Below are 17,634 nucleotides of genomic sequence, written 5' to 3' on the forward strand. Positions count from 1 at the left end.
CTACACTGCAAAAAAAGAAGCCAAGACTGCTTCACTGCTGCTGTTCCTGTTAGCATGACTAGAATGCACTGAAAAAAAAAATGCAATGGCTGCATGCCTGTCATAGTTACATTCTACTATCATAACTAAAAAGTGCTAAGGAAAAGGTAGCAGGTAAGGGTCATACATCACTCTACAAGAAACACTAGAAGGCACCATAAGGAAAAAAAAAAGGAAGGAGCAAAACGTTTGCATCCCTGTCATTGTACATACCAACCCCTATATTCCATATCAAAAGCTGTTTGCAGAACTACAAAAGATAAGGGCAGCATGAACCAGCCATGATGGCACAAACTGCCCTTACCTTTCGTAGTGCAGCAAACAGCTTGCGAGGAGTACAGAAGGCACAGCAAAAAAAAAAGAGAATAAGATTCAGTGTTGCACACAGTGCTGCTCTTCACATTCTTCTGGTATAAAAAGAAGGAAGTTAACTGCTGAGATAGTTGGTTTTCAGAAATAAAAAAGGTATTTAGCATAACACAGACACACACAAGAAAGAAGACACACATGTACTTACTACAACTGTTTATTTAGGGGAAAGCAGTCGATGCATAGCTTTCACTACTGATGTTCACATGTACAAGGCAACAGGAAAACAGCACCAATCTTATCAAAGCAGGTATGATAAATATCTGTTCAGCCTCAAAGAAAAGCTGGAGTGTCACTGACACAGCTCAAACCTGTTTAATGTATAGATTGTATCCTCTGCTCCCTGAAAGCTTGCTCAGCTAAGCCATCACATAAGCTACGAAAGCAAACAGGTCGGCTGTCAGAAGAGACATGGCCAGCATTTCGTAAAGTGCAACACCGTCTATAAAATTCTACTGTCATGTAGAAAAATCTTATTTTGCACAAGCAGGATTCTGCGTCAATGGCCAACTTAGGGAACATGCAAAAGACATTAACAATGAAGGTGAGTGACTTCTCTTGCACCGTAGGGTTTGCACCAATTGTGAAAACTGTGGGTAACGGCTCATGAAACACTAGAAGCCCTTCATATAAAAAAGCAGGTTACAGCTGTGTCAGCAGCAAATTGGTTTTCTTATGAGACTGAAGAAAAATTTCTCACGCATAGTTTGACAAAATGGTGCTGTTTCCATGTTGCCTTGTACCCGTGCGCATCACCTGAGTAGGCTATGTATATCGGCTGCTTTCCGCTGAACAGTTGTAAGTGCTGATGGCGTCCTCTGTCTTGTGTGCGACTGTTTTACGCTAAATAGCCTGTTATTATGCATGGAGAAAAGGCATTGAAAAAAAAACAAGGTCTGAATACCACTGCCAACATTCTGGCATGAAAGCATCGTAAAATGAGGGAGCTGGCATGGGTTGTGCATCTGTTATTCTGTACAACCCAAGAGGGCAGAGAAAATTGAAAAAAATAAGAAAGAAAACTTCCGGGGCTATCAGATCCACTGCAGTCAGTTACAAATTAAGAATGAAGGGGCGAATATCCCTCAAAGGAGGCTTTTCTGCCAATCAGATCGTTCTCAACACTGGTACCACTCCAGCCCTTGTCCACAGCTAACTAGGCTGGGCAGCTTTTTCTTTATCGGTACTGAACACCAGCTGCACTGCCTCTTTTTGTCACCTACTGCCATGAAAGGGGGAATTCCTTTGTGGCTCAATTGATTGGGAGGCTCCTCTCTGTCAATTGTTGGAGGCCTACCTTTGCAAAATTACAAAGCTTCAAACTTGAGTTGTAAATGAGCACAGAAGGTGCCTTGATCCCAGCTGCTTGCTATTGTGGCACTGTTCATGGTGGCTGTGCAGCGCCTTTAGATGTGGACTTGGTCTTTGTCACAAGGCAAACACCAACCACTCTTTTGTGACGTCGGCAAAACTAAGTTTCATTGGTGTTGAAGGTTTTCCATGTCACACCTGCCAGGATTAAAATCAAAAGCACGATTTGGATATATGAGCTCCCAAACAGAAGGAAAAAGTCCCACTGTTGGCAATCTAAGTTTTTGGCACAGTCAAACCATACCTGTGTATTCAGTCAGTAGCCCGCGACTGCCCAGTGAGATGTCAGTCCTGTGGCCCTCATTGCTAAGTTGTGTTTGCAGCACAGACAGGAAAAGGATAGTTGCTAGGCAGCCGTGGAGGTGGTGGCAACCTGCAAGGTGTTCCAATGCTTTAAAGATTTCTTGTGAAGTTTAATAAAGCAAATCACTGACTACAAAACATAGGATAAGAATTTAACCTCAAAATATGTCACATAAGGTTGAGAGTACTGAGTCACAATAGAAATATGTTTAACCAAGACACGCACTAGCAGCACAAAATAGTGCTGAGTATAATATATGTATATTAATAACTCCTTGATGACCTCGAAGGCTAAAACATTTTCTTGTCTTCACCAACAGACACACCTGAAGAGAACCACCATTTTCCTGATTTATACATTTCTTTTTTTTTATTGAGAGTCACTTTCTATGCTGGGTAAGGTTCCTGCCTCTGGGTTTGCCAAGTGTTTCAGTCGACATATGTAGAGAAGAAATAAATCTATGTATCATGTATCTATGCATGGATGCATTACCTATGTATGTACCTATGCATGTATATATGTAGGTACCTATGTATGTATGCATCACCAGTTTTTCCTTGAACAAATGAAAGCAACATTTTAAACAGTGAGCATGCACTCAGAGCAAAAAAAAAATAATGCATAGCTCACTTGCTTGAGCTGTTGGGTAAGTGTTTTGTTTACATGAAAATTCGCGCAGACAGAAAATAACAAGAGCACCAAACACAGACACAACAGCACAATGTGAAAAAGAGCATTAAATTCTAAATTCTAAAGTTAATTCTAAGTTAATTAATTCTAAAGTTAAAGCTCAGCTACTTTGGTCATCTGATGAGAAAAGAGGAGTCGCTGGAGAAAGATTTGATGCTGGAAAAGGTTGAGGGTCGCCGGAGAAGGGGTAGGCAGCGAACGCGATGGTTAGATGGCATCCTCGAGGCACTGCAGAGGAAGTTATGTGATGTTAGGAAGATAGTGAGAGACCGGAAAGCGTGGCGTGACATGGTCCATAGGGTCACGGAGAGTCGGACACGACTGAACGACTGAACTGAACTGAAATTAAATGAAGGTATTTCACCTTTGATGCCAAACACCTTCACTTCGGGAGGAGTCCATATGCTATCAAAAGGTTTGCGTGGAGTCACAGCTTTGTTGTTGAGGACAGCCAGAAGGCATACACTGAACCCATTTATAACATAGCTACATTCTATACGCCTTAAAAGTAAGTTATGATTCAGTACTCTCTTTTCTTTTCCCAGTTCTGGATAGGAAGAGTCTATTGGCCCTGAAGCAAGAAAACAAATGAAATTGATATGTTTTTGTGTATTATAATAGGCTTTTCGTTATATGAGGTCCTTCCGAAAGATTTGCTTTCGATTTATTTCTGTACCAATTCAACTGAAGCTTAATTTCTTAAAACATTTCCGCCAATAAAAACAAAAAACCTGAGGACCAAATCAAATAGAGCACCAGCACATCACACAGCATGCAGTTCAGGAACTTAAAAAGAACTAAATTGTGCTTTCTGACTATATGAAAATGTAAAATCACTTAATCACGGCAATGTAATGGCTGACTGTAAACATTTTATGAACTATTAAAATTAAATCACTGCAGAATGTTTGTACGCCGTTCCTATCTCGCTATGTGTTTCAACTTTTGCCTGTGAACAGGCCGAGAGTATTTTGCTAGCAGTTGGGAGAGTCGCTGTGGCCAGAATGCACCTTACCCTCCCCTCTAAGGCGGCTTATTGAGATCGTTCTCTTTCTTTTTCGCAACCGCGGCATAACTTAGCGCGTATAGAGCTCTGCAGGCTGACAAACAATGCACGGCTTCCACTCGACGGTGCGTATTTTCTGTATCTTGCTGCAGAGTGAAGGCCACACTAAGCATGCAGACTTTCGTGCTCAGTTGTGTTTCCTGGGAAAGTGTTAGAACCAGCGGCAATCAACGAAAGACGTCGGATCGCCAAGCTCATTTTGAAGAATTACATCGCAAGGTTCCGCCGCCAATGGCAGTTCACGAAACGCGGCGAGTGGAATTACAAGCGAAAAACCTTCCTGCATGCACAAAACTGTAGATGCGCCATAAAACACCGCCTTTCGTACTGACTAAACGGTCCGCGCGCGCTATCTTGCTCGCCCATACAGCCTGCGCCGGCGGATGCAAACAACGGTCCTTGCAGCATTTTTATCGGAAAAAGAAAACACTCAGTCACTTTACTGCTCCATTAAGTGACTCATTTAGAAGAAACAATTTCTTACTCACCCAGCGAAGCTTGCCTTGCAGCCAGAAGTAGCAGCCGCTGTGCGGGATACATTTTCACAGTCACAAACCAACGGCCTAACGTGCAGACACGACTAGACACGACGAAAATTTGAAATGACCAGCCGCCGAGCAGCGCATTGATACAATAACTTTGAAAACAATAGAAATCTGAAATATATTTCATGAAACAAGCTATACAAGTAAAATGTAACTGTTGCTTATGACGTATTTGTTTCAAAACGGTAAATACAACCTGCGTCTTGCGTAATTATTTTGGCGCACTATTTTCTATCTCGCTGTAAAGAGGAGGGGTGCGAAAAGGCCACGGCGCGCGAAGTTTGGGAATGGCTGATCGTGCATAGCTGGCGTTCCGTATTAACATCGGCGCAGCAAATCTTTCCTCTGTGCGAACTAATGGCTTTTATCACACACGGATACATCGCTAGCTTACTTTGTCGTTGTGAACACTCGGAGTTTGGAGTCTTCCGGCGGACTGGACTGCGCCCAGCGAGGTCGAACACAGTACGCGTGTGGCTATCGGCTGCAGAAATGAAGGTGTCAGCGGCTTTTGTACATTATGTTCAGATACCCATCGCCTAAACAGCATTTCTTGGTGTCATATTGGTCCTGCATGATGGAAACAGCCCAAATTGCATGCTTAATTCAAAAGCGCAGGCACTTTGGATACAGTATTTTGCAAGCTGAAAAATTGCTAGAACAAACCTTCGACAGTTTATACTTAGAGTATGCAGAACAGTGTCGTCCAGTTAAATTGTGTACATATTGCACTATAGGCGCATATGTGACCCTGAAACGTCTTGTTAGGAAGTATGGTAGACTTCTGAAGCAGAACTCTAGAAGACATCTGGCGTAAGCCGGCTAATAACTGTCTTGCGTAGCTGAAGACATAAAAATTCTTCACTAGACAGATTCCAGACATCTTGCCGATGATGTCTTCTAGACTAGCACCAAGCGACGTCTTGTAGATGTCTTTGATAGCTCAAGATATATGTGACCAATATAGACATATCAAGACAGCTACAAGATATTCTGTGCTCAGTGGTGTGCGAGCGAGGATAGGTTGACGCGAGTACGCCAGCGAGCAAGGGCGCATCAACCGGAAGTTCGTCGAAGTGACGTATGTCTGGGCGGCGCTTTGAACTTGCTTGTATTCTTTATTTTTTTAATAGCTCCCTTCAGTGCACGAGTTGAGAGGGAAAATTGGGTCATTTTTAATCGCCGATATCTCTGGTGTTACAGAAGCTAGATAGAAAATATTTGCGGGAGATTGATGGGTGGTTCAATATCTATCAGTGTTATGGCGTTGTTTACCCTTCTTGATGACCCATTTCAGTGGACCTTTAAGTCCTTTTAAAATTCACCTGATAGACCATCAGGACCCGGAGTTTTCGAAAGCGGCAAACGGTCAATTGCGTCTTCTACTTCAGGTAACGTTAATGGAGAACTTATCGGCTTACATTCATCCTCAGAAAGCAGCTTAATCATAGAAACAAGAGGCTCTACATGAACGTCATCAGCATTACTTGTAGTGGCAGAAAAGAAACAGGTGTAGCGGTTTGCAGACATGGTTACTATTGCATCATAATTAGTGAGCAATGCACCACAACAATAGAATTCAGAGACTCGTCTGGCAGCCGCATGGCGGCGCTCACCAATGAATGCCTGTCTAGTTGGCTCCTGAGACTGCAAATCACGATTGCTACAGGATCGCACACTGGCCGCCCGAAAGTGCTCTGCGTCGAACTTTTGAAGGTGGCATTTTGAAATACCAATTCGTCTGTGTATAAGCCAGAAGCCTCACATTCAAGCTCGTACAAATTACGAAGGATCTGTAGCAGCCGTTTTTCTTCACCGTTTTTTAAGTAAGACCTGACTGAATCAATCTCTATAGCTATGTCCCGCACTTGTTGCTTAAACAATTCCCAAGCTGCCAGTGATAATAGACTCAAGGCGAAACAAGAATCCAAAGTTGGCCTCACGCGCTGTGCAAAGTCTTCCTTGTTTAACAGCGAAGTATTAAGATTCCACAGGGCCCACTGCGGCTGAACCTTTGGACGGGACCTTTCTCCAATCCGCACAGTGACCATGCAATCGTCAGAGAAAGAAACCAGCCTGACATCGCATGAAATGCGCCGTTTAAGAATTTCTGTGGAGACGTAAATGCGGTTAAGATGTCAATGTGGATGACAGTTCAGTATCAATTAAACCTGCATTTTCAGCGATACATGATAAAATACCAGGGATCTTATTGCTATTTTGACTAGGCCAGTACGGACATGTGAGTCGCATAGGCAGTAGAAGTCACCCATCAATACCAAATATCGATCGCATTCTAGGAGATTCTCAATCACTGAAAAAAGCTGCTCTCTGTACCTGATCATTTGAAGCATACACGTTGTTAAACCTCCACAATGCGCCATTCAGCCGAAAGTCACAACATATATGACACACTTCTGCGTCAACCTGGTGCATAAAGTCAGAAACAGAGAGACTCTTAGAAAAGAAAGCAACCAGCCAAAAGACCTACTGAGTGAGACACACATTGTAATCTTTTAAAAATGCTCGCAGGGCTACCTTCGCGTTTAATTCACTTTCTAGTCTCCTGAACAGCGGTGATGCCTAGTCGACTGCCCGAAAACAGCCGACGCAGCTGTAGCTCTTTCAGCTTAGACTACACACGTTGAGGGTTGCAACAATCAGCTGCTGGGCGCTCGCCACGGTGACCAAAGTGCAATTAAATCAAGCCTCCGCGATGTCTGGCGCCAATCTGGAAGGTGACACCTCCCTGCAACTGGCACCCTTTCTCCTCGACCTGGACCGGCGAGGAGATTCCTTGTCCTTCGTCTTCCGATGGCGGGACATGTATTTTGCAGGAGTAGTGTCTGCTTCAGAGGAGGCAGAACTCACTGACACGCTAAGCTTCGAGGCCACACTTGGACATGGCAAATTCAAGCCGCACTTGCCGTCACCGCCAGGCTGGCAGCTAGCTTCCTCGAGGGTGGACCCGACCGTGGCATTAAGAATGTCAGCAGCGCAGACACGCAGCACCGCAGCCACAGCAGCACATTTGTCTTCTTCTGTCTTGCGCAAAGCGCATTCACGCGCACCAAGAATGCTATCAGTGACGCAGCGAATTACCGAATTAACGCAGTCTTTGTCCTTCTCCTTAGGCCACGAGGACACGCGCGAGAAGTGCACGCGCCAGTAGTTGTAACAGGAAAAAGAAGCAAGAAGATTGAGTAAACTTTTATTGACTTCCACAAATAAAAATGAGCTCCTCAGTGCGGCTGGGAAAAAATTGCGGCCCCATATATTCCAGCAACGCCCCATCACGAGAAAGCAGCTATGACCTGTGTTTGGCATGCATTTTACCAGCAGTGTGGCGTAGTCGGTTGACCTGGCAATAAAAACAAAAATACAACAGCGGTATCTGCAACCTACCCTCGCCGGGACTCGAACCCGCAATCCCCGGTTTAGGAGACCGAAGCCTTATCCGTTACGCCACGAGGGCACGTGGGGAAGTGCACGCGCCAGTAGTTGTAACAAGGAAAAGAAGCAAGACGATTGAGTAAACTTTTACTGAATTCCACTGTCCACAAATAAAAATGAGCTCTCAGTGCAGCTGAGAAAAATTGCGGCCCCATATATTCCAGCAACGCCCCGTGACGAGCATGCAGCTATCACCGTTGTTTGGCATGCACTTTACCAGAAGTGTGGCGTAGTTGATTGACCTTGCAATAAAAACAAAAATGCAACAGCAGTACCTGCAACCTACACTCGGCGGGACTCGAACCCGCAGTCCCCGGTTTAGGAGACCGATGCCTTATCCGTTAGTCCACGAGGGCACGTGGGGAAGTGCACGCGCCAGTAGTTGTAACAAGGAAAAGAAGCAAGACGATTGAGTAAACTTTTATTGACTTCCACTGTCCATAAAAACAAATGAGCTCTCAGTGCAGCTGAGAAAAACTGCGGCCCCATATATTCCAGCAACGCCCCGTGACGACCATGCCGCTTTTTTTTTCTTTTTTTTTTATTTCCTGACCGTGGACGTACAGAAAAAAGACACATATGACATCAATAACATGACAAAATAAAAGATCAAGCATTGACTAAAAGCTTCAGCCTTCCTTAGCTGAAGCTGTCGGATTAAAAATCCCTCATATGTGACAACCCTTCAAAACTAACTAACCATTCTGGCTCTAGTCTTAAAGCTTTCTGTTCGTCCACATATGCCCGTATGCTCTCTCTAAAGAGATGTCTCGCTGAACGTGCATCGACGTCACCGTGCTCTACAGCCATTCTGCTTTTCCATATGCTGTGGAGAGCCAGTAGCATCAAAAGATCCAACGGTGTATCATTGTTCGCTTCTACTGGCAAGAATCGGATACCATGTGGGCTTATGGGTAGTTCTTTTTTTTTAAGCGTCCTCTGGAGCACGTCCCATAAAAATACGGCATCCCAGCATTCGAGAAACACGTGTTCAATCGTCTCCTCTTTCCTGCATATTATGCAGTGGACACCCCAGGGTACAAAAAGCCCTTTCTGATCCTTCCATTTCTTTGCCTCTAATGTTCCAGTGTGCAACTTAAAAAAGAACGTTTTCACCCCTGCCGGCACCATCATCCTCTTCACTCTTTTAAGAACATTTTTGCCCACTGTGGACGAGTACACAGCTCTGTACAACGGTTCTGGAAGCACCACATCGCACAAGTCTTTATACAGTTTTTTCCGGTTTACACTCCACAAATAGTCTAAAGCAAACCGCACCATCAAGAACCTGTACGCCAAGACCACTTCCCTTAGATACCCGTGGACACCTCCTGACATGCGGTCAGAAGAAACGACAATTCCCGGGAGAGCTTGACCCAGGCGTAACTGACAGACCGTACGAAGAAATGGATTTTTCACATTCCTCAAGAACATGAAACGATTGACTAACTGGCGCAGAAACAGATGTGCCAAACCAAGCCCGCCGTCCTTCACCCGGCGGAAGAGATTTGTCCGACTTGTCCGTTCCCACGAAGACCCCCACACAAAAACGGCAAAGATACGATGCATCTTTTAGACATTTGCTCTTGAACAATATAACACTTGAAGCACATACCAAACCCTGTCGAAAATAACTACAGAAAATTTTCTGTTGTTACGACAGACTTTCTGTGCGGTTTTTGACGGGAAACCGGTTATGACAACAGAATATTCTGTAGTAACATCAGAAATTTCTGTCGTTACGACAGAAACGTGCTACAGAACTACAGACAACAGAAATATACTACAGAAAAACTACAGAACTACAGAAAAGTACTACAGAACTACAGGAAAATCTGACGTTTACGACAGAACTACAGAATATTTTGTCGTATTTTTGACACGGTTCTGTAGTTTTTTTCGACTGGGAACTTTTGTCACTAAAAACAAATTACAAATCGTGGCCTTAGCAAACACCGACCACTGCCATCCGTTCCATTTGTCCACTCTATCTTTCAATTTACCGGCTTGGTTTTTCCAGTATGGGTCGCTGTCCCGATACGATTCAAGAGGGGCACCAAGGTAGCTGACAGGGTTGGTAACAAATTTCATGTTAGCGAAAATGCCTGGGGTCGCTGGCCAGTCACCGTGCCAGAAGCCCAGGCACTTGCCCCAGTTAAGAGCACTGCCGCTTACAGCGCAAAAATCTTTTACAGTTTTCACAACTTCTACGATGCTTTCGTAGTCTACACAAAACATCGCGACATCATCGGCATAAGCCAAAAGCTTCACTTCTGCTTGATGCAGCTTGAAGCCCCGCATTTTCTCATGCTTGATAATGCTTAAACATAAAGGTTCAAGATAGCTACAAAAGAGAAGAGGTGAAAGGGGGCAACCTTGACGAACTGAGCGTTGGACAGCAATACTATCACCGACAGATTTGTTCACAATTAGCCTAGTTGTACAAGCACTGTAAGCCATAGCCACTCCTTCTCTGATGACGCATCCGACCTTGACATAGTCTAATATACACAAAAGCAAGTCGTGGGGCACTCTATCAAAAGCCTTTTCAAGATCTATTTGGAGCATTGCTACTCCAAGTCCACCAGCATCGCAACATCACCTCATCGCAACATGCAGCTATCACCTTTTTTTGGCATGCACTTTACTAGCAGTGTGGCGTAGTTGGTTGACCTGGCAATAAAAACAAAATGCAGCAGCAGTATCTGCAACCTACCCTCGGCGGGACTCGAACCCGCAATCCCCGGTTTAGGAGACCGATGCCTTATCCGTTATTTATTTTATTTATTTATGCAATACTGCCGGCCTCGTTTCGGCCCAGGCAGGAGAGGCATACAAAGTACACAATTATTACATTAGCAGACGTAAGAACAAATGGACCAAATTAATAGTGTGCACAATAGCAATGCAGCCTACCAGCTGCGATAACAAAATGGGTAAAAAGAACACTCGGTTTTGTAACCAAACAATTCCCAAAACAAAAAAGTGAAGAGTAAATGTACCGTCTGTTGCAGAAGTTTGCAGCCCAACGCGCCGGACGGAAGAGCAGTATCGCTCCCGAGAGGCGGCGCTGCGCCCGCCGGCGCTGCCTGGTGACGCAGCTATAAAGAGTGAGGAGGCTTGTTCTCTTCCCCTCATCCCGCGGCTGAGAGCAAATATGTGCGATATCAACCCCGGGATGAGGGGAAGAGAACAAGCCTCCTCACTCTTTACAGCCACGTCACCAGGCAGCGCCGGCGGGCGCAGCGCCGCCTCTCGGGAGCGATACTGCTCCTCCGCCCGGCGCGTTGGGCTGCAAACTTCTGCAACAGACGGTACAAATGAACCGTCAATACAGTTTAAGCAGTGAGAAGGAAATATAACACAAAGATCAATTTGAGTAATTACGAATTCACAAGAAAATGAAATCAGTAATTCAAACGGTCAATGCAATCAATACTGATTAGTAGCGACTGAGGTAAATTATTCCATTCACATATAGTGCGTGGGAAAAAAGAATTTTTTAAAAATGTTAGTTCTGGCATTATAGGGGGTCAGGGAGTCAGCATGACGATGACGTGTTCTGCATGCTGCCATTGGCATTACATAAGGCTCAGGAGTGAAGGTGAGGAGATTATTTTTAAGAAGAAAAAGAAATTTCAGCCGTTGTATTTTTCTTCTTTTTTCCAATGTCTGAATCCCATGTTGTCTCTTTATTTCTGTCGGGAATCAGTCATACGGTATTTCGAAAAAATAAATCTGATTGCTTTAGGCCACGAGGGCACTTTTTTTTTTTTTATTGCCGGCTGTCATACACAGAACAAGGTTTACACACAAATTGAACTGAACACTCCAGCTCGAGATGTTCACATAAATATGAAACATATAAAAAAAAAAAAGCCGTTGACCCTATTGGGGTTGACGTTGTCGAGTTAAAATTCTTTCAACTCTACCAATGGTTCAACTTTCACTACCCATGCTGGGACTGCACTCATCGCTTTGTGCATTTGGGCAAAGGCGTGCATACACTCGCGAAAATAGAGCCTTGCAGGGCGAGATTCAGGGTCAACGTGGAAGCACGCCATTCGGGACCGCCAAAGACTGTGCAATATCCTAGTAACATTACGGTGTCTAGAGGTACATTATCTTTGTTATCTGTCGGAAGGAACCTCATTTTGTGTGGATCTAAAGGTAATTCTTTTTGAAGGGTTCTTTGTAATATGACCGAAAAATAAACCCCCTCCCAGCAGTGCAGAAAAACATGATCTATTGTCTCTGGTTGTTACATATTAAGCAATGTGAACCCCAAGGCAGATAAAAACCCTTGTCTTCGAAAAATGTTTTCACCGATAAAGTACTTATATGTAGCTTAGAGAAAAACGTCTTTGCCCCCGGAGAAACTGGCATTCTTCTCACGCGTTTTAATGCGTCTTGACCTAGACTCTCGCTGTACAAGGCTCTGTACATAGGAAGAGGAAAAAGGTTGTCACAAATATATTTGTACAGTTCCTTTTTTTTTTACTGTACTCAAGTATTTTACCGAAAAACGAGCAGTTGAAATTCGGACACTGCTTACTATCTCTTAAAAAAACTTGGACATTCGCCCTGGGATACTTCTCGTAGAGACAACAAAATTGGGCACTGCCCGCACGAGCCTTACTTGGCACGCAGTACGTAAGAAAGGGTCTTAGATGTCACGAAGGAAATAAAACGATTTACCAGTTGGCGTACCAATAGATGAGCAAGCCCAAGTCCACGTCTCGAACCCAGCGAAACAAGTTATCTCGGCTACACCTTTCCCATTTGGATGCCCAAATAAAACCAGAAAAAACTCGATGAAGCTTTGGACCATTTAACCTGGAACAATGAACTACCTGTACGACATACCACAACTTTGCCGCAAAAAAAAAAAAAAAAAACATTCTACACACTGGCTCGTGCGAAGATAGATAGCGGTGCCCCTTCCCACTTGTCGATCTTCTCGCTTATTTCTTGAGCTTGGGCACGCACGAATGAATCACTGTCTTCATAGCATTCCAAAGGTACGCCCAAATACTTCACAGGTGTTGTGACCCAGGGTTACGTTGGCAAAAACATCGGGTGTCGATGACCACTCCCCATTGCCGAACCATAAGCACTTTCCCCAGTTTACTGGGCTTCCTGAGATCGCACTGAAATCTTTCACTATCTCAACAGCCTTGAGTACACTTTCTTTGTCCAAGCAGAAAACTACAACGTCACCTCCGTACGCCAAAAGTTTCACCTCGCACATATGCAGTTGGAAGCCATGGACAAATTCGCTTCGTATAATATACAGGCATTACGTTTCTAAATAAATACAGAACAGAAGAGGGCTGACGGGGCAGCCCTGGCGCACATAGAGCGTTGTACATTTAGTGGATCGCCCAGTTCCTTGTTGACAATAAATCTCGTAGTGCAGTTTCGGTACGTCAGGGCCACGCCCTCCGTTAGGCCACGAGGGCACGTGGGGGGAAGTGCACGCGCCAGTAGTTGCAACAAGGAAAAGAAGCAAGACGATTGACAAAACTTTTACTGACTTCCACAAATAAAAATGAGCTCTCAGTGCAGCTGCGAAACAATTGCGGCCACATATATTACAGAAACGCCCCGTCATGAGCATGCAGCAATCACTGGTGTTTGGCATGCACTTTACCAGAAGAGTGGCTGAGTTGATTGACCTGGCAAAAAAAAAAAAAAAAAAACATGCAGCAGCCGTATCTGCAACCTACCCTCGGCGGGACTCGAACCCGCAATCCCCGGTTTAGGAGACCGATGCCTTATCCGTTAGGCCACGAGGGCACGTGGGGGGAAGTGCACGCGCCAGTATAGTTGCAACAAGGAAAAGAAGCAAGACGATTGACTAAACTTTTACTGACTTCCACAAATAAAAATGAGCTCTCAGTGCAGCTGCGAAACAATTGCGGCCACATATATTCCAGAAACGCCCCGTCATGAGCATGCAGCAATCACTGGTGTTTGGCATGCACTTTACCAGAAGAGTGGCTGAGTTGATTGACCTGGCAAAAAAAAAAAAAAAAAAAACATGCAGCAGCCGTATCTGCAACCTACCCTCGGCGGGACTCGAACCCGCAATCCCCGGTTTAGGAGACCGATGCCTTATCCGTTAGGCCACGAGGGCACGTGGGGGGAAGTGCACGCGCCAGTATAGTTGCAACAAGGAAAAGAAGCAAGACGATTGACTAAATTTTACTGACTTCCACAAATAAAAATGAGCTCTCAGTGCAGCTGAGAAAAAATTGCGGCCACATATATACCAGAAACGCCCCGTCATAAACATGCAGCAATCACTGGTGTTTGGCATGCACTTTACCAGAAGAGTGGCTGAGTTGATTGACCTGGCAAAAAAAAAAAAGAAAAAAACATGCAGCAGCCGTATCTGCAACCTACCCTCGGCGGGACTCGAACCCGCAATCCCCGGTTTAGGAGACCGATGCCTTATCCGTTAGGCCACTTTTTTTTTCTCTATTGCCGTGAAACACAAAACAAAAATACACATGATTAAGAAACGTCAACTACACTTGAGCTAACGCGTACGTGGCTAAAATCTTTTCAAGTGCACTAACTCATCAAAGAGACAATGTCATTGTGGCGGATCCTGCTGCCTCCTGAAAGTTTCACGTATATAAACAGCACTTTCAATAAAGTTTTCACGCGCAGATCGTGTATCTATATCTGCATGACGCACCTGCATTCGTGTTTTCCACAAACTATGGAGGCCAAGAAGCATAATTAAATCATAAGGTGCATCATCGTTCTGCACTGATAGGAATCTTATACCGTAAGGAGTTAATGGAAGCTCCTTTTTAATTGTCCTTTGAAGGACGTCCCATAGAAAGACAGCATCCCAACACTAAGAAAACGTGTTCAATTGTTTCCGGTTTTTTGCACAACAGGCAATTTGTTGTCCATGGGACGAAGATACCTTTTTTATTCAGCCAGGTTTTAACAGGGAGCGTATTAGTGTGAAGTTTGAAAAGGAACGTTTTAGCAGATGGCCTCACGGGCATCTTCTTAACTCTTTTCAAAACGTCCTGCCCTGGGCCTCCACAGTGTAATGCCCGGTAAAAAGGCACCGGCAGCATGACGTCAATGAGATCTTTATACAGTTTTTTTTCTAGGAACATTGTAAAGGTAATCAAAAGAAAACCGCACTTCAAGCAACTTGCACGAAAAAACAACCTCGCGCAGGTAGCCAGTCACAGTACCAGGCATGTTTTCACATGACACAATCCATTCGGGGAGCAGCCTCTGTAATCGCACTTGCATCACAGTTCTTAGAAAGGTATCTTTTTGATCACGGAGGAATATAAATCTCGAAACCACCTGACGCAAGAACAGATGTGCAAGGCCAAGCCCGCCCCTTTTAACAGAAATAAACAAATTCGTCCGGGCGGTTTTTTCCCATGTGGATGCCCAAATAAAAACAGCAAAAACGCGGTGAATTTTCTGAATTGAGGTTCGTGAGACACACAACACATTCATGAGGTACCACAGCCTCGAAATAAGAAAAACATTGCAAATAGAAGCGCGCGAAAACATTGAGAGTTGCCTTCCTTGCCAGGCATCCGCTTTTTCTTTTGCTCTGGATGTTTCTTCCATCCAGTGCACTTTGGGATCTTGATAACATTCTAAAGGCACGCCTAGATATCGTGTTGGGAGAGCAGACCATCGCAGCTCACAGAAGAAATCAGGTGTCACGTCCCAATCACCGTGCCAAAACCCAGAGCTTTTCTCCCAATTGATCTTACATCCGGTTTGATCCCAAAATGTTTGGACGACACCCGTGGCTTCACAGATGCTCTTTCTAGTTGCACAAAACACTGCTATGTCATCAGCATATGCTAGCATTTTCACGTGTGCTGATTGCAGCTTGAACCCTAAAATGCGATCGCTATCAATGATGGCCAAGCAAAGTGGCTCTAAATACAGTGCAAACAGCAGGGGTGAGAGCGGGCAGCCCTGCCTTACCGATGAACGTACTGCGATGCTGTCAGTCAGTTCACCATTCACTATAATACGGGTCGTGCAGTTCGCATACGCCATTTGAACACCCTCCACTATGACGTCACCAAGGTTAGAATGCTCCAAAATGGAAAACAGAATTTCGTGAGAAACACGGTCAAAGGCTTTCGCCAAATCTAAACTGCATCATGGCTATCTGACCACCGAGTGCATCAACACATTCTAGTACGGTTCTTGCGACATGTATATTCGTGGCAATGGATCGACCCTTGATGCCGCACGTTTGATGAGACCCAACCAGTTTTTTTATTACGCTTTGCAGTCGTTTTGCTAAAACCTTCATGTACACCTTGTAGTCAACATTGGTGAGGCTAATCGGTCGATATGACCCCACCAACAGTCGTTTCTCCGGATCATCTGTCTTGGGTATTAGCACAATGTGCGATGTAGAGAAAGACAATGGAACAGTACTACGTTCATAAGCTTCAGTTATTACATTGAGCATAAACTGAGCCGCATACTGCTGAAAAGTTTTAAAGAAGGCAGCGGTTAGACCATCAGGCCCAGGGGCCTTTCCAGTTGTCAGGTCATCTATTGCAGGTACTATCTCCTGCAACGTTATCGGTGTTTCTAGGCGCGCTTTACTTTCGTCATCCAGTGCGGGCATCAGTCTTAAAAAATCTGTTTGAAAGCCGCCTACAGTCTGAGGCTTAGCGCTAAGCAGTTCTTAGAAGTGCTCTGCTACCGCACGCTGAACATCTTTAGCATCTTCTGTGATATGGCCGGCATACCTTATACTCCTTATTTCTTTCTGGCAGGCGTATCTTTTCTCGTCTGCTAGCGCTCGTTTTGTCGGCACTTCTCCAGCCCAAAGTTTTTCAGCCCTTGCACGTATGACAGCCGCTGTGTATCTTTCGCTGTCGATTGTTTCCAACTCACTTTTTATCTCTCGTATTTTACTGGCGAAATGCCCTGGCACCGGACTTTCCATGCTCAAAAAAAAAAAAAAAAAAAAAAACTGGAGTTGTTCATTCAGTTCTTTTTCTTTTTCTTTCTCTTTATGCCGCACCTTACTGCTCTTTTCTATGGATTTCAATTTGACCCCCTCTTTGAAGCTATCCCATTCCTCTGCAAAACTTACTGGTCGCATAGCAAGACGATTTTCAAACTCGGTCTTTACTTCCGTAAGGAACTCTTCATCGGCAAGAAGTTTGGCATTTAGCTTCCATAGGTACCAGTTAAAGCGCGATTTCTTTCCTTTGCGACCAAACACTGCACTCACGAGACAATGATCGCTGAAAGACACAGGTTTGACCTCATATGTAGTACATAGGGAAACAAGATCTACCGAGGCATACACCCTGTCCAATCTAGCATGGCTATCTCGCTGAAAGTGCGTGAACTCTGGCTGGTTTCCAGTGGAGAACACACTACCAACATCCTCAAGGCCATACTCATGCACAGGTGCATTCAACAGCTCTGAGCTTCTGTCTCTTCGAGGTTTACACTTCGCCGCTCGGTCCACAGCTGCGCACACACAGTTGTAGTCACCAAGTACAAGCAAGATTTTGTCGACCTTCAACCACACCTCAATAGACTCAAAAAACAATTCACGCTCACATCCTGAATTGGGAGCATACACACACACAACACGCCAGCATAAATTAGAGTAGGTAAAATCGGTAACCAAAAGCCGACCGCTTGGACAGGCAAAAACGGACTCTACGCTTACTCCCAGCGTGTTACGTATAAATAAAAGGCAGCCACCCGATACACCAACAGAATGGCATACACACACATAAAAGTTTGTTTGA

At 44.6% G+C, this 17,634-nt stretch overlaps 1 long non-coding RNA gene and 2 other non-coding genes across 3 annotated transcripts; all 3 read right to left on the reverse strand.

The window, feature by feature from the left end:
• Positions 1–600: 600 nt before the first annotated feature.
• On the reverse strand, positions 601–4,417 carry LOC146205544 (uncharacterized). The gene is made up of 3 exons (XR_014704204.1): positions 4,328–4,417; positions 2,024–2,152; positions 601–1,917 (listed from the first exon to the last, which is right to left on the reverse strand). It is a non-coding gene; the product is annotated as an uncharacterized LOC146205544 (long non-coding RNA).
• Positions 4,418–13,563: 9,146 nt separating this feature from the next.
• On the reverse strand, positions 13,564–13,636 carry TRNAR-CCU (transfer RNA arginine (anticodon CCU)). The gene has a single exon. It is a non-coding gene; the product is annotated as a tRNA-Arg (tRNA).
• Positions 13,637–13,903: 267 nt separating this feature from the next.
• TRNAR-CCU (transfer RNA arginine (anticodon CCU)) lies at positions 13,904–13,976 on the reverse strand. Its single transcript has one exon. It is a non-coding gene; the product is annotated as a tRNA-Arg (tRNA).
• Positions 13,977–17,634: the final 3,658 nt, after the last annotated feature.

Source organism: Amblyomma maculatum, chromosome 1, assembly GCF_055883805.1.
Source record: "Amblyomma maculatum isolate TAMU_Amacu chromosome 1, ASM5588380v1, whole genome shotgun sequence".
Classification (NCBI taxonomy): Eukaryota; Metazoa; Arthropoda; class Arachnida; order Ixodida; family Ixodidae; genus Amblyomma; species Amblyomma maculatum.